Genomic DNA, 20,398 nt, shown 5'->3' with positions numbered 1-20,398 from the left:
GATTTACATTAGTAACTGAACCCATTGTTCACTGTGCAGGGCCTGCGCTCTGTGGGAACAGGTGTGTGGGCCTGCCTGTGGCTCGAACAGGTGTCTGTACCCGTGGCCTCCTGTAGCAGGAGGAGGTGTGTCTGTACCTGTGGCCTCCTGTAGCAGGAGGAGGTGTGTCTGTACCTGTGGCCTCCTGTAGCAGGAGGAGGTGTGTCTGTACCTGTGGCCTCCTGTAGCAGGAGGAGGTGTGTCTGTACCTGTGGCCTCCTGTAGCAGGAGCAGGTGTGTCTGTACCTGTGGCCTCCTATAGCAGGAGCAGGTGTGTCTGTACCTGTGGCCTCCTATAGCAGGAGCAGGTGTGTCTGTACCTGTGGCCTCCTGTAGCAGGAGCAGGTGTGTCTGTACCTGTGGTCTCCTATAGCAGGAGCAGGTGTGTCTGTACCTGTGGCCTCCTGTAGCAGGAGCAGGTGTGTCTGTACCTGTGGCCTCCTGTAGCAGGAGGAGGTGTGTCTGTACCTGTGGCCTCCTGTAGCAGGAGGAGGTGTGTCTGTACCTGTGGCCTCCTGTAGCAGGAGGAGGTGTGTCTGTACCTGTGGCCTCCTGTAGCAGGAGGAGGTGTGTCTGTACCTGTAGCTTCCTGTAGCAGGAGGAGGTGCACAAAATTCTACCACAGCGTAATTCTGCGTGGGAGAATCGCGATAGAAACGCGCACAGTTACTCCTCCAATCAGATCTCGGGTGAGTGGGAGAGGACAGAACAGAGGGAACGATGGAGGGAAGGAACTGAGAGAGATAGGAAGGGAAATGCGTAAAGGGGGATGGAGTGAGAGACAGAGAGAAAGGAATGGAGAAATATGGGGGAGGGAGGGAGGAGGGAGGGGTAAGCGGGGTTGGGGGGTTGGCATTGTGGCGCTCCAGATAGGAGACTTCTTCAGTACAGCAAGCGCTTAATTGCAGCTTCATAGCTGAGTGCTGACTAATAATGTGTTGTTTATGTGAGGGACAGTGTGTGATCCTCTGTATGAGTGTTGGTGTGTGTGTGTGTGTGTGTATGTGTTCAGGTGGGGATGTGTGTGTGTGCAGGCGTGTGTGTGTGTGTGTGCAGGCGTGTGTGTGTGTATGTGTGTGTGTGTGTGTGTGTGTGTGTAGTCACAGCTGTTAGACTCTCTGCCCTCACGCCTCACTGTGTCCGCATGTGTGCTGTTGAGTTTCTGACCCCAGCGCTCCGGCTCTCTCTCTCACACACACACACACACACACACACACACACACACACACTCTCTCTCACACACACCTCTCTCTGTTCTCCCTGTACATGGGGAGAAACGCTGAGCAGCCACGGCTCTGTCACACACACACACACACACACACACACACTCTCTCTCTCTCACACACACACACACACACACTCTCTCTCACACACACCTCTCTCTGTTCTCCCTGTACATGGGGAGAAACGCTGAGCAGCCACAGCTCTGTCACACACACACACACACACACACACTCTAACGCTAACACAGCCGTGCTACACAGGGAGTACATTTTACATGTATTTAAAAAAAACATGTAATAATTTCTGCATATTGTCTTACTGTGCATTTTCAGATGTGCTCATTAAATCTGGCAGTGTATTTGTAAAACCAAACTCAAGTAGGTAAAAGAACAATAACTGATAGAATCTGGACCGTGCAGGATATAGCCATGATCAGTTTTTTTGAAAAGGACATTTCTTGCTCTGTGATATGAAGTTCTCAGCTCTGTGCTGACTGAAGGAGCAGCATGTGATCAGCAGGGAGCAGTGGAGTGAATGGGCAGTTTAACCTTATCCCTGTCAGACCTCATTATGTGCCCAGCCCCGCCCAACCCCGCCCAGCCCAGCCCCGCCCCACGTCCCCCTCCGTCTGCTTCCACAAAAACTCACACCAGCGCAGCAGCCTCCCCGTCCCTTTCCCTCTCTTTCACTGCTCTCCCTCTTCTTCCCTCCCTCTTTCCTTGGCCTCCTTCCATCCCCCCTTTTCTCTGTCTCTCCCTCCCTGTGTGTCTCTCACTCATTTCCTCTCATTCCCTCTCCCAGGCCGCTGCCCCCCACATGTGCAATCCGCAATCCTGCAATCCTGTCGCAGGTCTGCACGGCGGTCCTGCGGCGCCCAGGCAGCAAGGGAGAGTCCGGGGAGCCCAGGGAGAGAGGAGAGAGAGAGAGGGGAGGAGAGAGAGAGAGAGAGAGAGAGAGAGTGGTGACCTGGAGGGGAGGAGAGAAGGAGGGAGAGAGAGAGAGAGGAGGAGAGAGAGAGAGTGAGAGAGAGAGGGGGAGGGAGGAAGAGAGAAGGAGAGACTCTGAGAGGGAGAGAGAGAGAGGGAGGAGAGGAGGGAAGAGGAGGGGGGAGAGAGAGGGAGAGAGCCCTGGAGAGGGAGGGGGGAGAGAGAGAGGGAGAGCCATGGAGAGGGAGGGAGGGAGGGAGGGAGGGAGAGAGAGAGGGAGACAGAGAGATGGGGGAGGGAGGGGCAGCTGCCGCTGGGACAGAGGCAGCAGGACAGAGAGACACAGAGCCCTGTGAAGGCACTTGTAGAGCGTCCCGGTCAGGCGGCCTCATAAAGTACAACATCCCGCTCGCTCTGCTCCAGCAGCGCTAACTGAGCGCCGGGTTTTCAGTCTACAGCCCCCCCCGCCCCCCCCGCGCTCGCTCCAGCGTGAATCAGGTCGGACGTGAGTCAGGTCTGGGCGCCGATCGCGGCCAACAGGCGACGCATCGCGCGGTACAGGCAGCCCACCGGCCACCTGGCGTGCCGCACAGACGGGGGGGGGGGCTGATTCTCCCCATTTCTGGAAATGGCTCCCTGCTGGTTCCACGCTGAGGTGGGGTGGAGTGTGCTACTCCATTCTTTACCATTTGCCGTAAGCGTTCGCCCTCAAACCAAAAAAAAAGGGCAGAGTTTAAAAGGAAAAAAAACAGGCGTGTGTATACGGCGTGTGTAAATATGTCAGCGCCGGCGGGTCAGCGCGTTCTCCAGGGGTCCATACGTCTGCGGCTGAGTGGAGCCCCCGTGTCACACGTTTCCTTTCTGAAAGCACGCGGGCGACACGCTCCGTACCTGCGTAAATATCTGTGACATCATAAATATCCCTGCTGCCGTCGCGTATGTACTGCACACACACACACACACGCACACGCGCACGCACGCACGCACGCACGCACGCACGCACGCACACGCACACGCACACGCACACACACGCACGCACGCACACACACACACACACACACACACTACGGATTTCACTTATGAGCCTAACAGGAAGAGATGGTAAGGAAATTGATCTGATTGCTCAGTGTGCATTAATCCTGGGGGGGGGGAGGGTCTGCATTTTTTGAGAGGGGGCAGGGAATGCGTTTGCAGGCGCCATTCACACACGTCCAGAAAACGTAGAGCGCACACACACGCACACACACATACACTCATGCATGCGCACACACACATGCACTCATGCTCGCAAGCATGCACACAAACGCACACACAGGCGCACGTGTGGACACACACACACATATGCAGGGGATTATGGCCCCCTGGCTACAGAGCGAAGCTGTGATCCTTGATGGAGTCGGGCTTATGGTGGCCAGTAGAGGACAGAAAGGGCAGCCGGAGCCCTGTCCGGTTTTACTGTTTTTCTGCATGAGAATTCTGTCCCTCCCCCTCCCCCTCCCCCTCCCCTCCACAGCCACCCACCCCTGCCAGCGGAGGCGTGCGACACCTGTGTATCAGCCCCACTGCATTGTGGGAGCTCTGCTGAGGCCACATCAGGCCAGATGTTCCTCAGAGGTCTCAGCCAGAGAACTGAATCAGAGCCAAGCAAGGGGCTGACGGCTGGGGGGGGAGGGAGGGAGGAGGGAGGGAGGGAGGTAGGGAGGAGGAGGAGGAGGAGGAGGAGGAGGGGGGGGTTTGGGCAGTTAGGGGCGGAGGTCCATTCCTAAAACAGTAACACGCACAGGCCTGGCACGGAAGGGCAGAGAGAAAAGAGCTCCACTAAATAAGATAAAACAGGAAGCCGGAAAAAAACGTGAAAAACAAGAAAAAATAGAGCAGCGCAGAGTCGCTGGCACACGAGCGGAGCTGGCGGGGGGCGGGGATGGGGGGGAGGGGGGGGGGGAGAGTCAGCTAAGAGAGTTAAAGGAGCCGCCGATTTTCACAAACGAGTGCGACAGCCACGCCTCTCTGTCTCCTCCCCTCCCCTCTCTCTCTCTCTCTCTCGCTCCTGCACTCCCTACACTGCGTGACCCCACCCCCCAATCCCCCCCAGCCTCCAGCCATCCGTCCCTCCCCCCCACTGCCTGGCAGCCAGACAAGGTCAACACTGCAGCCGTTTTCTCTCTTCCTCTCCTTCTCTCTGCCCCCCACCTTTTTTTTGTCCTTCTCCCCCTTTCTTTCTTTCTTTCTTTCGCTCTGTCACTCTCCACATCCATGTCTGTGTTCAGCTGAGGGACAGACTCCTCCCAGACACCGAAACGCTTTCATCTTCTGAATCTCTCCACCCAGAGAGAGAGAAATGGAGAGAGAAAGAGAGAGAGAGGAATGGGCAGACAGATGTATAGAGGAATGGGGAGACAGAGGCAGGAAGAGAAAGAGAGAGAGAGAGAGACTTGACATCCCTGTTGCATTACTAAATCAATCTGAGGGGCCGTCAAATGTGGAAGCTGTCACACGCAGCTGTCCTATGGATGCCTTACATCATCTGTCTATCACTTGTGCGAGAGGAAGGAGAAAAAAGAGTGAATGAGACACAGAGCAAGGAAAGACAGGCTGGTGGATGGGCCTGAAGAGAAAAACTGAGACAGAAGGAGGAAAAGAGGGAGAGCGAGAGAGAGAAAGTGAGAGGAGAATGGAGGAGTGCGTTCTATGCCACAGGCAGGACTACCCAACCCAACCCCGTGAAGTAGGGCTTAAAACATTTGCAACAACCCGTTAAAACCCAATTGCGCAATATCCCGAACTGGGGGGTCCGCTTTTTAAAGGAGGAGAAGACGGGTCACGAAAGCCTCGCATTGCGCAGTTTCTGTAAAACTACTGCGCGTAAATCACAGCACAAGTGCCCAGCGCAGAGGCGAGCTGCAGTGTGCAGGCCAAACGCTCATATCGTACGCTCATAAAAGTGTGGAAACTGTTCCAAAAGACATAACAGCCCACACCGCAGGGCCCCGTGGTGCCAAGAGACAAGTTCACCTCAGCCAGCCCGCCTGAGACAAACTGTACCAGCGCATTATAACTGCACGCACACACCCACAACACACACACACCACAACACACACACACACACACAACACACTCACCCACAACACACACACACCACACACACACACACCACACACCACAACACTCACTCTCACACACACCACAACACACACCACGCACACACACCCCATCACGAACACACACACACACGCATACACACATAATTAATGCCAATGGAATTATAACACACAAAATTGTGACGTGACATCATCTACTGGGACCCACACAAAATCACACAGCAAATCTGCAAATCTGTCTCCTGTCCAGCACCGAAACTGCAGCTCAAAAAAGCTGCTAATTATGGTGACCAGGTCGCTGGGAGAGCTCGGCCTGTTAAATGGTAAATGGACTGCATTTATATAGCGCTTTTATCCAAAGCGCTTTGCAATTGATGCCTCTCATTCGCCAGAGCAGTTAGGGGTCAGGTGTCTTGCTCAGGGACACGCCTAGAGCGGGGATCGAACCAGCAACCCTCCGACTGCCAGACGACCGCTCTTACCTCCTGAGCTATGTCGCCCCCCCGAAAACCCAGGGTTTCGGCATAGCGACACCCCCCCCCCCCCACCAGGGGCAGCACCCTAAGCGAGGATCGGACCTACAGCCTGCTAGCCCATTTCCCTGAGCGCTGCGCTACAGTGCTGAGCGCTTCAGCTGGTCGACTCTGAGTGGAAGAGGAAGCAGCCATCTGCAGAATGGATTAGAGGTCACAGCCCAGACAGGACGGGCAGGCAGATAGGACAGGGCAAATAAAATAAACGGGGAAGCAATAAAATGGGGCGAGTACGAGACCGCCTGGCTTCAGAGGGGTGGGGGGGTGGGGGGGAAGGGGGGGGGTGTGACGCAGGCGAGCGTGGCCGCCCCTTCCTTAGCGCTGTCGCCGCGCGCGTCACCAGACCCGCGAAAACGTCTAGACGCACCGCCGCGACGCGGCAAGACCAAGGGCGGGAAACGAGGTCGCGCTCGGGGCGGGGGTGCGGCGCGGCTGGACCTCCGAAACCCGCGCAGCCGTCCCGTGTCCCGCGCTGGACGCTCCTGTTATCCGCAGACGGGACAGGAGCAGAGCTGCGCCAGAACAGCTGGGGTGGGTGGATGGGGGGGGGGGGGGTCCAGCCGACATCCCGAAAACCTCCGCAGAGAGAAATGGGAGAGGAGCGGGACCTCTGTCACCACGGTCCTCCACCAGGCGATGTGCAGACCAGAATGCCTCGGCTGCCGATCTGTTTCTGATGTACTCGCAGGTTATGAGCCGCGGTGACGCAGAACTGCACGCTGCCCAGCTCTCACCGGTACACAAAGCGCCATAAACGTGAATCTGAGAGAGACGGCAGAACGGGGACGACAACACAGCGTGACTGCTAATATCACTCCCGGTAATGTGCACACTGCTAGATGGCAGAGGGTGGGGGGGCAGGTGGAGAGGTACTTTCTCTTCCATAGAAAAAAGTGTGGGCTCGTCTGTGTGTGTGCGTGTCTGCATGTGTGAGTGCGTATCTCTGTGTGTGCGTATCTGTGTGTGTGTGTGCGTGTCTGTGTGAGTGCGTATCTCTGTGTGTGTGCGTATCTGTGTGTTTGTGTGCGTGTGTGTGTGTGTGTGTGTGCACTTATTCAGACGTAAGAGGGCCACGGTCAAGGACAGTTAAAGTAATAATGCTCAATTAAGTGAAATTGATGGAAGGAGATTACAGTGGCGCTGGGAGGAGGAAATAAAGCAGCTTATCACAGCCTGGGGCTCCACACTGCTATACCTCACCCGCTACACCAGCTCACCACACACCGCTATACCTCACCCGCTACACCAGCTCACCACACACTGCTATACCAGCTCACCACACACCGCCACACCTCACCTGCTCCCATTACCACATTACTACTTAATAATCACAGTGATTGCCATCATACTCATTCGTAATCAGCCCTTGGCCTGCCCGGTTGGCATGCTGTGTCTTCAGGCTGCGCGTGTGCAGTTGGGTGTTTCCTGTATAGCTCAGGTTAAAAGCCTCTGATTCAGGGTGCAGTGGCAGGGCCCTCCCCGGAATCTGAGCACGAATGTCTTTTAATGCACTTCCTCTTTTTACCGCCGCTGTCGTTCGTCTGCAGTGGCCGCAGGACCGGGCCGGTGGAGTGCGTGTTCACCCCGCGTTCTGAGCCATTACCCAGAGGCCTTTGGGGCTCGGAGAGGTCAGAAATCAGTGTAATTTAAACACGATGCGGTCTGTGGCGCCGTTTAGCATCACCGGCCGGGGATCCCGCGGCGGGACGCTTAACCGGGCCCCCTGCCGAGGGGCGCGCCCCTCCCGAATCCGCGGGCCTGCTGGGGTGGGACGAGACCAGACGGGACGGGGCGGGCACGTGGCCGGGACGGGACTGCGACTGGGAATTCCAAAACGAGGCGGAAAAAATGAAACACTGACTTTTACTCCCCGAGCAAGCTGTGACCTGACAGGTCAGCTGACGGGGAAATGGTGGCCTTAACCAGTCAGATTACCCAGAGTTCAGTTCACCGGAGGCCACAATCGCGTGTAGCTCCTCGGCTGACTCATAATGGCCCAGAGCCCTGCAGAAAGGACGTCTGGGGCCCCTGACCGCCATTTTGGGTTTTTTTTCTCTTGTATAATAGGGCTCTTTAGAATTTTAGAATCCATTTTGCTCTGACGCGTCTGCAGTCGAGGCAGTGCCGCACAGCGCTCCTATTTTAGGACCTGATGTGTGCTGACTGGAAAAAATAGTTCAGGAGCACATCTACCAATTAGGATGCATTAGTGTGCGTCTGAAATTTTCAGCAAAAAAATGTGAGCGCAGAGCCCGGAGTTAAGGGCTCCTCGCACGCTCGCCCCTGCCAATGAGAACGCTTCATTTCCATTCCCCGTGTATAATTACCACCTTCCGAAGAGGATGTCTTTTTTATTTATTTATTTTACTTCTCATAGAACGGCATTTCTTATTTATTTTTCTTCTTTTTCCTTTTTTTTTTTTGTTCTCAGTTGTGCGGTAAGAGAACACCATCGCTGTTATTGTCAGTGTACTTGTTGACTTTTTCAAACGTTTGTAAGCTTTGGCAGTGGAAGCAGAACTGTGATTCATGCCAGTGGGGGGCGGGGGGGCGGGGGGGGGCGGGGGGGGGGGAGAGGGAGATAGTGGGAGAGAGTGAAAGAGTGAAGGAGAGAGGGAGGGGGGAGAGGGTGAAAGAGCGAGTGGGAAAGTGAGGTATAGGGAGAGTGAAAGCGTGAGAGAGGGAAAAGGAGAGTGAAAGAGAGAGCAAGAGAGAGAGGGAGAGTGAAAGAGAGAGAGCCTTGAACCCTCACAGACAGGAACAGATACGCCCTGACAGAGAACTGAACCCAAGCCCAGACTTGCAGAGCAGACTGTTCCTGAGGCCCTCAACCCCTCCCTCCCTCCCTCTCCCTCCCTCCCTCCCTTTTCTCTCTCACTCCCTCTCTCCCTTCCCCTCTCCTTTTTATCTTTTTTCCCGTAAAGCCCTCCAGCGTGAAAACCACGCATTCATACTCAAGTGCATATTTGCCGATTACATTTCAAATGCTCCGTCGTGCTCTCTGCAGAGAATGCAGGGCGGGGGCCAAACAAGTAAATAATAATACAAAACAGCTGTGGCCCGGGCCTTTAACTGCTGCACCGCCAACAGATCCCTCAGTCACACAGACGGCAGGAGAGAGAGGGGGAGAGAGGGAGAGAGGGAGAGAGAGAGAGAGAGAGAGAGAGGGGGGATGGGGGGGGGAGGGAGAGCTCCCACCATGTCCCTGCTGCCCAGGCACAGCGAGTGAGATCTCACAGGCAGCTGCTGTGCTGAGAGTCAGGAGACAGAGCTTACATATGCTACAGCCACACAGAGACAGCACTTACACACAGACCCTGTGCTGCAGTCAGAGAAACAGCACTTACACACAGACCCTGTGCTGCTCTCACACAGACAGCACTTACACACAGAGACCCTGTGCTGCAGTCAGAGAGACAGCACTTACACACAGACCCTGTGCTACAGCCACACAGAGACAGCACTTACACACAGACCCTGTGCTGCAGTCAGAGAAACAGCACTTACACACAGACCCTGTGCTGCTCTCACACAGACAGCACTTACACACAGACCCTGTGCTGCTCTCACACAGAGATAGCACTTACACACAGATCCTGTGCTTCAGTCAGAGAGACAGCACTTACACAGACCCTGTGCTACTCTCACACAGAGACAGCACTTACACACAGGTCCTGTGCTTCCGTCAGAGAGACAGCACTTACACACGGACCCTGTGCTTCAGTCAGAGAGACAGCACTTACACACAGACCCTGTGCTGCAGTCAGAGAGACAGTGACTTTGTGCTGCACAGGGACACAGAGAAAGGCTTGCAGAAGAGTGACACAGCCACTGAGACACTTCTCTGCGGCCACCTGTACCAGAAAATGTCATCATCGGACTGTAGACATCTGCCTTCACTGTTTCAATGCAGCCTGCTGTCTCAGGAGCCTTTATGCTGCTTATTTTCCTTTCAAAGGGCCCCCTCAGTGTCCCCCGCCCCTTGTTCTCCTCCAGTGCCCCCCACACCCCTTTTACCTTCAGAATTCTCCCTCCAAACAGCTGTGGTTGGGCACCTTGTATGAAGGCCTCTGAGCACAGAGAACCCTTCAATCCCAAAAAACAGGGTGGAGAAGGAGAGCGCAACAGGAGGGAGGGAGGGAGTGAGATTGAAGGAAGGAGAAGAGGGAGAGAGAAAAAGAAAGAAAGAGAGGGAGGGAGGGAGGGAGAGCGGCACGGAATTCCGTCTGTGTTTATTTTGGAAATGCACCCACAGAGACACGGCACAATGGAACGTATGGCAGAGAGAGGACAGAGACGTATGGGGGCGAGGGGGGGAGGTGGGTTCAGGGGGCGGGGGAGAGGTGGGTTCAGAGGGTCGAGGGGGGGGGGGGCAGGAGAGGTGGGTTCCAAAGGGGGGGAGGCAGGAGAGGTTGGTTCAGGGGGGGCAGGAGAGGTGGGTTCAGGGGGGGCAGGAGAGGTGGATTCAGGGGGGTGAGGGGGGCAGGAGAGGTGGGTTCAGGGGGGTGAGGGGGGCAGGAGAGGTGGGTTCAGGGGGGGTGAGGGGGGGCAGGAGAGGTGGATTCAGGGGGGGAGGGGTCGGGACGGCGTGACTGAGGCATGCTGGGGGAAGGAGGAAGCGGCCGCGCTGCTCTGCTCTGCGCTGTCATTAGCGGTTACAGAATAACTGGAGAAAAATGCACGGCCTGAGCCTCCGCCAGGGAGCCTCCGCCAGGGAGCCCGCCCTCCCCCGCCCCCCCCCTCCGCCTCGCCCCAGCCCTCCCCCTCCTGCCCCCACCCAAACAGAGTCTGTGGCTCGGCCAGACTTTCAGCGCTGACTGCCCCCACGCCCCCCCCCCATCCCCACAAAAAAACCGGACGGTCCGCCCCGCGCTGGGCGCCGCGCTAGCAGAAAGGCTGTCGCTGCTCCTGCTGGGTCACTGTGGGAGATCGCTGCTCCGTTTTAGGGAGAAACCCAAAGGGGAAGTGAGTGTTCCCACCAGCCGCTCCGCTCAGCCTGCTGCTTTAGTCGTAGTCTCGGCTGAAGGGCTGAACAGAGCTCGGGTTCTGCCTATCCACCCCCCCCCCCAGCACGAATATACAGCCAGTGGGGCCAGCCAGTCAGAAGACACGAGGGAGGACACATGATTCACAAGGTAAAACAAACACCATCGTTGGTTTTCTGCAGCATTAGGAGAGTACGCGAATCTTTTCTCTTCTGATCTGAATGCTTTCCCGTGACCCAGCACCTTGCGCAAGTCTGTTCTTTTTTGAGGTGTGTTTTTTGGAGACCAGGCCATGCGAGTCTCCTCACTCCCTGTAAAGTCCACAGCTTGGTTCCTCTCCCCAGGAGGTGAGGGTCACAGGCCTTCCCGCCTGGGGGGGGGGGGTTTGCCCGCTTCCACGCCATTTTGAACTCGACGGTTGCCGCCGGCGCCCACGTCCCAGCAAGCGTTGGCGCTGGTCCCGAGCGAGACCCGGTGGGGGGGGGGCGTCTGCGGGGACCCCGGCGGCGATCGAGGGGCCACCGCGCTCTGACGAAAAATCCCCGGGGATTCGGCTGTGCCTCCCCGGGTCCCCCCGGCGGGGGCTGCTCCCGACCCGACGGCATTCCAGCAGGGACAGCGCGCACCCCTCACGCCCCCCGGGGGACAACAATGCCCCTCTTGTTTTTTTTCCGACGGATGCCCTCGAAATCGCGCTGGACCCCCGCTCCCGCTTGACGCCCGTGGGACGAGCTTGGGGGGGGGGGTTAGGGTTAGGGTTAGGGTTGGGGGGGGGGCGTGCGCTGCTGCTGCTGGCGGGGTTCGGGAGACTCCCGGGGAACAGGCGAGCGCTTGTCCCGCGCGGCGGCTATGAGAGGAATGTGACGGAGGGTCCAGAGAGACGGCAGCTGCTTCCCGCGGAACGGCGGGCCTCGAACCCGCTTCAGGAGCCCCGCGCCTCTGACCCACCTGCGACTCTCACGCTAAACCGCTAAACCGCCATTCCATCAGTCATTCCGTCATTCCATCAACTGTCCTACAGACCGGCGGTAATCCATATAACTTTTCCACTGCTCCGCACACGACACACTTTAGATGCTGTAAGCGCACTTCCGTTTTTACTCCACAGTCCAGAATCCCTTTGCTCTTATACCTATTTCAGCATCCCTGAACAGGGCGTTCAGGCCTCTGTGACCTCACAGACAACTGCACTGCCCTCCTGGGAAATGTATTTCCAGGTCAGCTTCCTGTCTGGCAACTACAGCACAGACAGACTCTGGGCTGGAGCCAGGGTTCTTAATTTAGGAGTTTGTCACCTGGACCTGCAGACATTTAAAGGCACCAAGTAACCTGTGTAGACAAAAGTTCCTAGGATTTTGCCCTGTGCCCTAATTGTATTCATCAGTGAGCATTGATTACAATTCGGCATTCCATTTAAGTGAGAAAAATGGGGAGAAGCAAAAATGCAACACCCTGGTAGAACAGAAACTGGCAAGCGACTAACTGCACCATGATGGCCAATCGCACACAATGGAAAGACACTGACTTGGTCAATGGGACTGCAGGAAAAACAAACAAAAAGAAGTTTAAACAACCGTCAAGATGACAAGACGTGTGGCAGTCCGCTGGGCGGCCAACTGTCAAGCCCAGCGATACGAATCCCCCGGCATGGGCGAGGGTTCGATTCCCCGCCGTCACACCTTCTGAGCTGCGATCCCTTCCCTATCAGTGACCCTCTCTGCTTTCCCCATCTGAATACTGCAAAAAAAAAAAATACAACAGTAGGGACGGCCTGTCCGCTTTTCCTTTAGGAAACAAACGAAAACCCTCGAGACAAAGACCTGAAATTACTCCAAATTACGTTCCCAACCGCCGACCGTGTTTAAGCACTGAACATCACCGCCTCATTCGCTGCCTAAAACAGTGGTCACCTAGAGGACGGGTTCTGCCCGGTGACATCACGCAGGCCTTCGTCCAATGTGTGTGGGTGACAGCAGCACATAGGCTACCTGTCTGCAGCTGCCTCATGGATGTCTGAATCAAAATGGCGGTGCGTTGCTGCCATACCCTCAAAAGAATGAGACTCCTTTTGCTCACTCTGCTTTTTAAGCTAAAATATAACGACTTGTTTTTTTTTTTTACACGCACACAAGTAAATCAGGCATATTCAGCATGCATATTTTGAATGTTAATGCTCCCAAATTCGCGCCTGAAGTGTAGCATTCAGAACCCAGCTTGCATGTGAACACGGCTGACAGCCTCGCGGTGCTAGCACCAGCTAGAGAACATTGTGTGAAGAATCGAGGGTCTCCCCCCCCTTTCTCTCTATCTCTCTCTCATTCTCACTCTCTCTCTGTCTCTCTCATGGGCTCTACCTCCCTCTCCATCCCTCAGTCACCAGTGGGTGAGCACAGCCCTCTGGGAACAACACCCACCTTACCTCCCTAACAGTAGAACCCACCTCAACCATGCAGTCTTTAAAATAAATACGTTTCAAAATTCAACCGTGAACCAAAACTTTCACTGAAAAGTCAAGCAGCATGCAACAGCATGCAATGCGCCCTGCCCAGGTCCCTAGGATTAATAATACACACATTTTGTGTGTGGGTGTGTGTGTGTGTGTGTGTGTGTGTGTGTGTGGGTATTGGTTTATATGTTGCAGGGACGTTGCATCATAGCGATGCTAATGCCAGGTGCTGGAGAAGGGGGAGGTTGTTACACAGCTCTAGACCTGTATAACAACCTCCCAACCCCCCACTCCCAACCCCCCCCCCCCTCCCCCCCACACACACACACTTTCAACTTAATAAGATTTTTGCAGACACTTTGAAAATCCAATCAAGGAACCCATCTTACACTCGCAGTCCCATTTCAGAACCTTGACGAGCAAAAAAAAAAAAAAAGTAACAAAGGGAGGAAAGAAAAAAGAAAAAAAAAAAGACGGTCATTTCAGGACACGGCAGGCCACAGCCTCCTGTCAGCCGAGCGCCGTCTGCACACGGTCGCACGAAAAATTCACATTCCACGCGGCGGACGCAGACCTGTCTCTGCGCTCCACTCTGCAGACCTCGGCTCAGCACCGCAAAAATAATAATAAAAATCCATGCCATTATCTTAAACAAAGTATGCGTGTTCGGTATGCCCAGAGGGAAAAGAATAGCAGGTGTATATATATATATATATAACGTGGAGAAATATGATTCACTTTTTTTTTTTGCTGTATACACATTTTTATTGGAGAGAGAACCTTGTGCAGGTGTCCCTGGAGACGCCAGTGAAAGTCGCCTCAGTCCTAACAGCTATCTCAGACAGGTGACAGCTCCAGTCTGATTCACAGTCCGCTCTGCCAGTCGTTTCCTGAGGGGAGTAATTTGGAATGCGGGAGTTCGGGCCCCCTGCTCGAAACCCCATTTATTCCCTCCGGAGAGTCGCTTCAGATATTAACTGTCAGCCCTTTCCCGCGAAAAGCTCCCGCGAGTCTGCGCCCTGCGCCTCCAGGACCGCCGCGCGGTTGCGTGCCGGCCGCGATCTGCGCCGCTTCGCTCACCCCTGAGGCTTCGCTAACCCCTAAAATTGGTTTGACGCCGCCACGCGCTGTCAGGGATTTGACTCGTCTAATTGGAACGCCCTGCTTTTTTTTTTTTTGGAGCGGGGGGGGGGGTCTTTTTTGGCTGTGGAGAGCTAAGGCCATCAGATCGGTTCAAAGGATCAGGCAATTGACGGGACAAGGTGGCTCCGCCCATTCCCAGGTTCTTTAAGCCTCTGACATGGGGTTGCAGCCCCTCCCCTTTTTTGGCGACCAAAGTTCGGTGACGCTCACAGGAGGGGTGGGGGGTGCAGTTAAAGGTGTTTATTTGCCCGTCTCCTGGTTTTAATGGCAGTGTGCGCACGCCCACCGGGTTTGCTCTGCATCCCTCACGGTCTGCGTTGCATTGCTGGCCGTCATCCGGCAGCTCTCTTCCCACAATGCATCTGTCAACCCCCCCATCGCAGGACGCCCCCGAGGCCCAGGTACAGAGCCAAGGCAGGCGCTGGCTCAGTTCACAGGTGGGGCAGGACATGGGGGGAGGACAATACTGTGAGGTGGCAGAGGTGCACATTTAAAACCATCTTTCCTGGAACCTTGAACCTCTCCACATGCCATTTTTTGTTTATACCAGCATGTACAAATGTGATCAGAGAACAACACAAACCAGTGGCACCAAATTAATCAAAGGCTATGACTTTCACACACGGGTCACGGTCCCGTCCCCATCGCCCCCCCTCCACCCCCGGTACAGCAAAGTGCAGCAGAACTGGAGTATTTTAGCCAAATTACCAGCCGCTCACAACATCGTTATTCTTCTTCACTGTGCCATTGACAGCTCTGGAGCTGCAGTTATCGGACCTCCGCCATCACAGACAGAGTTGGCGACGAGTGCCGACCTCGGCTCAACGGACTCCGCTTCCCACGGGCAGCCAATCAGGGCAGTGAGAGCAGCCCTGCATGTTGACACTTAAAAGATGACAGCTGCTGGGCATAGGTAAGGGGGGGGCACGGATGGGATGGGATGGGGGGGGGCGTACGCTGTATTAACACAGACTCACTGTCCTCCTGGCCTGCTTAGCACAGGCATCGTTTCCCAGTTATTAGTCCCCCTATAAGAGGTTGGCGCCCCAGTGGGACCTGAGCCAGACGGCCTTCACGCTGGACCAACGGCTAGCCGCTCCGCACGCCTCACGAGAGAGAGGTACACAGTAAAGTCCCAACTACCTGTTCAGAAACGCACGGCAGTCCGACCAGGCTAACTGGACTCCAAGCGGAGCCTTGATTTCCTGTGCTTTTTTTGGCACCTAAATATTTGGGTTTTTTTTTTTTTTTTTTTTTGGAGGGGGCGGCTAGTTCTCGCACTTTTTATGTGACTCGTTCGGTTCCTGGAAGAGCGAGGTCTCGACGCTGTCTCTCGCTGACAAAGGGCCCCTGGGGAGCTGCCAAGGAGGCCGGCCCCGAGCCCGTCTGTGCCCACAATTACGCGCCTGGGGGGCTGAAATTTCTTAATTGGAGGAAAAGATGTTTTTTGTTTTGTTTTGTCTTTTTAATCCCAACTTCAAGTCAGGCATCCCATAAAATTATCAGCCATGCTTTTTTTGGGTTGTTTCAGAAACCAAAGGCATTCTTTCTCAGTTTTTTCGGACTTTCTTCTTAGGGCACTCTCATCGGCCGCCATATAAGTACTGTAGCACTAAGTTGCTATTAATTATTGCGTGTTGTATTAGTCGTCATACCATGTAGCCTATGATAAAGTAAATTATAAAGTTAAAATACCAGCACACAACCACGCCATGATGAGACACACCTCAGCGACAATCACCCGGTCTTTGCGCAGAATGGCCCAAAATACGCAAATTGAACAAAACGTTCACTTTCTCGAGGTCCCCTGTCCTTACCGTACACTTCAACGACAGCGAGAGAAACGGCAACCTTCCCACCGGTAAGCACGACACGACTCTCGTCGCCGAACCAGGCCTAGCTTATGAATGATTCTGCAAATGACATTTTAAAACGAGCATGTCCCGTTATCCAGTATTTTGGCGTGACAGGCAAAAATACTAATCGAGTTGGTGTGAATAAGACGAATGACATCTTCGCTGCCTCCTTTATTCGCGAGACCGCGGCGGCGCACGTACGCCAGGGTCAGAGCGGCGAGAGAAGCGACTAGTATTCGGCCGACGCCGCGCGGACCATCGAGGACTCGGAAAAATAGGTCAGTCCATTACACTTAAAACTCCGTTTGACCGACTGTGTCCATTTCACCGACTGCATGTTCACAAATATAAAACACAAAATCGACAAGCATAGCACAGTCTGTACGAAAATGAACAATAATCTGGCGTGTCTGTATATCATAAACCCAGCACACGGTCGAGAGAAAGATATGGAAGTCTCGGAGGCCGGTTTACCTCAGGAAAAATCCCGCGAATGTGGCCGAGGTGTCCTCTACTTTTTTTCCTTCTTGGGGGTAAACTTTCCGTTCAGTCTGTGTGCGAATTCCTTCTGTGGTAAACCACCCAGCAAACGAGGTCCTTTTCTGTGTCTTGAAAAGTCCGTAACCTTCGAGGTTACAGGGGGAAAATGTCGCAAACACGGACAGGTTGTTTTAAATTAGGTGTCGAGTAAAGCAGTCGATTGTTTGACCATTGTCGAAATAAAATTCTGCAACAGAACTTAAAAAGAAACCAAGAGTGCATGCAAAAGGGAGACTCGGGCGAATCTCAGCGACGATTCCTCCTCAAACAGATAACGAATAAAAAAGATGTTTGTTTCCAGCAGGAAAAAATATTATTTTTCGCATTCAGAAACCCGTTTTAAATGTAAACGCTCAAATACTATCTGTAGTTTTGATACAGGCAGAAATTACGAGAATATTTTGACGTGTGGGTGCCAAATGTACCAAAATCACGATTTATTCTCGGTTTCAAGGTGCATCGCTTATTGGCAACGCTAGTCAAGTGAGGGGGGGTTCAGTTGGGTGGTCGTCCTCGAGGGAGTGAGAAAGGGTGCGCTGAGCGATAGAGAGCGATGTCGGAAGTGGGGTCCCCTTCTTAGCTTCGTTTCCAGATGCAAGTCAGGCCAGTTGTTTTCCAGCGGTGTTTATCTGGCCTCTCGTTTTCGCTCTCTGCCTCTCGCTCTTTTCCCTGCTCGCCGTCGCCCGAAAGGAGACGGTGAGTGGTGCGGTGGTCTCCCTGCGGCCGTCTGAACACAGACAGCACCCGGACCCGAGCCTGCCCGTGTCTCCCTCTCGTCGCGCGCAGCGGACTAGCCCCGACGCTGCCAGCTCAGCGCATGCTTGCTGCTCCGCCCATCCACCATGGGCAGTCCTCGGCTCCCCTCCAACGCTCTCGCTCTCTCTCTCTCTCTCTCTCTCTCTCTCTCTCTCTCTCTCTCTCTCGCTCTCTCTATCTCTCTCACTCTCACTCCCTCGCCCCTATACCTCCTGGCCTGTACACATTACGTCCACATTGTGAGACTGTCTTTTCTCTTTTTCACAAACCAAAAACCACATCATATCCCAGCTTACACAACTCATCTCTCTTGTGAGCTTTTGCACATCACAGTGGAGTTTTTTTTTTGTTCGTTGTGATGTCCAGAGCTCAACATTAAACAGGAAATTGTTGGCCTTCTTTTTTTTTTCTTCTTCCTAGGTCATGTTTGGTATTATTAAATATGCCCCTTCCTTCCTTCACTTATCTCCCCCCACCTTCCAACCCTAAACAGCAACTCCCAACTGTTTTCCCAGTGCTATATTTTCAACAACAAAAAAAAAAAAGGTACTGCACTTACCACTGGGGTGGTGCCCTATCGATACGTACAATTTGGCCCCTAGCCGTGGGTTTAATAATTCATTTGTACCATTTTTCCTGTAAAAGGTACTTATAACTACCCAAAGAACATTATTGTACCTTTCAGGGTGAATTGAAAAAGGAAATGTATTCCTTAAAGGACAAAAATGTACTTCCACTATACCTTTATTCATGAGAGCGTAGGCCTGTTAATGAAGGTTTAGGAAGCAACAGAATTTTGTATGTATATGTTTGCATTTCATTAATTAGACATTTAGAAACCTACAGATGTATTTCCACTGTAATGTATTATTTTATACTAAATACAGTGCCTTGCAAAAAATGCTCATCCTAGGGTTTATGTGCATGTTTGATATAGATACTACATGACAGCCCATTTTAGACAAGCTTTCAGGCAATGCGTTAAGTGTTAAACAACTACATTTCAGCCCGGGTCTGGGGATGGATAATGGTGTGAAACATTAACTGTTTCGTTTAGGTAGACAGGGGACAGGTCAGGGGTTCTTGAAATGATAAAGAATTTTATTTATAATGCCCTTTCCCTAAAACCTGCTACGAAGCATCAGATACAGCAAAGCAAAGCCATGACCAGGACATACAAGCAACAAAACGAAGCCACACAACAGGGCACGTACGAGCAGTCAGAATACAGACAAAAGCGACAAGCAACAAACGCACAGAGCAGCTGAAAGCAGGATGAGCAACAAAGCCTCGGCAACATTAAAGAGGGATGAAAGGGTCTGGAAGCCGCTGGTTTTAAAGTACAGGTTATCAGGGAGTTATCTCTTTTCCCAACCCTTCCCCTTTGTCATATGCGTACTCAGAAAAAAATCTTAGTTATCAAAGTTTTTCCATTTAACATACTCTTTGCGTTAAATAATGTATGATTATGACCAAGAGGGAAGTTTGGATGACTGTTGCATTCTTTGTAGTCACAGCTTATAAAACGCTAATGTGTTTAGTAAAACGTAAGAGGTGTAGCAATGGCATTTGAAAAAAGTGCAAGTCATTATATTGGTGAAAATGAAATATGGCACAATTAAGCAGTGTTTCACATTATACAGTACGTGTCAGTTGTTACAAAATCTGTCATTTTCAGTAGTTTGTTGTAGTTCAGTAGCGGGGAAAGAAATTAATTTATGCCATTGCTTTTTTCAAATCCTTGTTTTGGATTTTGTGTTTTAACACACTGGTTCACAAACTGGAATTCTGAGACCAATGGGGGTGCATGATGGAGTCACAGGGGGGTCCCAACAAAATATAAAACATTTTCACTTTTAAAACTATTTTATATTTTATTTATGTTTTTAATACTTCATTTTTTTATATTATCAAATAAATGTTTTTTTAGTCTGGTGTCTGGCGATTAGTCTGCATATAATAATGGTAATAATATTCGTTTTATACTAAGTACATGTCTGATGTAGACCCTCAGTGTGTGACGTGATTTAAACATCACATCGGGCACGGTGGCATAGTGGTTAGCACTGCTGCCTCACAAGAAGGAGGTTCCGGGTTCGAATCTGGGTCTGACCGGATCCTCTCTGCGTGGAGTTTGCATGTTCTCTCCGTGTTCGCGTGGGTTTCCTCCCACACTCAAAGACATGCATGTTAGGTACGCTCCTGCAGTTGCCCTTGGCAGAACTAGTCCCCGGGTGCTGCACTGTGGCTGCCCACTGCTCCTAAGTAACTAGGATGGGTCAAATGCAGAGGACAAATTGCCTGACGGGGTTCAATAAAAGTATATCTGTAAAGGTGTTCTGTGAAGATAATAATAAATGGCCATTTTATTCAGGTGGGGGGTCCTCAGCCGGAAAGTGGTGACTTTCAAAGGAGCAGCTTAATATGGAAACTCTGTCTTAAGATACACATTTACTTTATTTATTTTAAGAAATAGTTGAGCGATGCCAATGCAGTTGGGGACATGCTGTGCTTGTAGTTCAACAGTTAACCACTAGAGAGCAGAGAGATTGCCAAGGGGGGAACAAAACAAAAAAAAAAACCTGTGCCGTCCTCCTGTGTGATCTGGCCTTCTGTTGTACACACAATCCTCCTCGTTAACACATAGAAAGACTCACATATTATTGTACAGCCCCCTTTTTCCATTGAAGTTAGCTGAACTAGAAGTAGAGCTATAGGTGGGATTCAAGGTCATGTACTAAAGTGTCAAGAGGAGAAGAGAGTTTTGTTTAAAGTAGAATACTTCTTTTTTTTAAGTATCCTGCTAAAGTACAGGCCCCTTTTTTTCATGTAAGTTAGTTGAACCAGAAGTA

General features: G+C 52.7%; 1 protein-coding gene across 1 annotated transcript in view; it reads right to left on the bottom strand.

Moving 5' to 3' along the window:
- The window catches only part of glis2b (GLIS family zinc finger 2b), a 42,423-nt gene extending 24,752 nt beyond the window's left edge, over positions 1 to 17,671 (bottom strand). The window contains exon 1 of the mRNA XM_064314341.1: positions 16,725 to 17,671. The gene's annotated coding sequence lies outside the window, so the exon portion shown is untranslated. The remainder of the gene's footprint in view (positions 1 to 16,724) is intronic.
- Positions 17,672 to 20,398: the final 2,727 nt, after the last annotated feature.

This window comes from Anguilla rostrata, chromosome 17 (genome assembly GCF_018555375.3).
Source record: "Anguilla rostrata isolate EN2019 chromosome 17, ASM1855537v3, whole genome shotgun sequence".
NCBI classification, from domain to species: Eukaryota; Metazoa; Chordata; class Actinopteri; order Anguilliformes; family Anguillidae; genus Anguilla; species Anguilla rostrata.
Note: the sequence above shows the minus strand (reverse complement) of the source record. Positions and strands in the feature narration are given on the sequence as shown.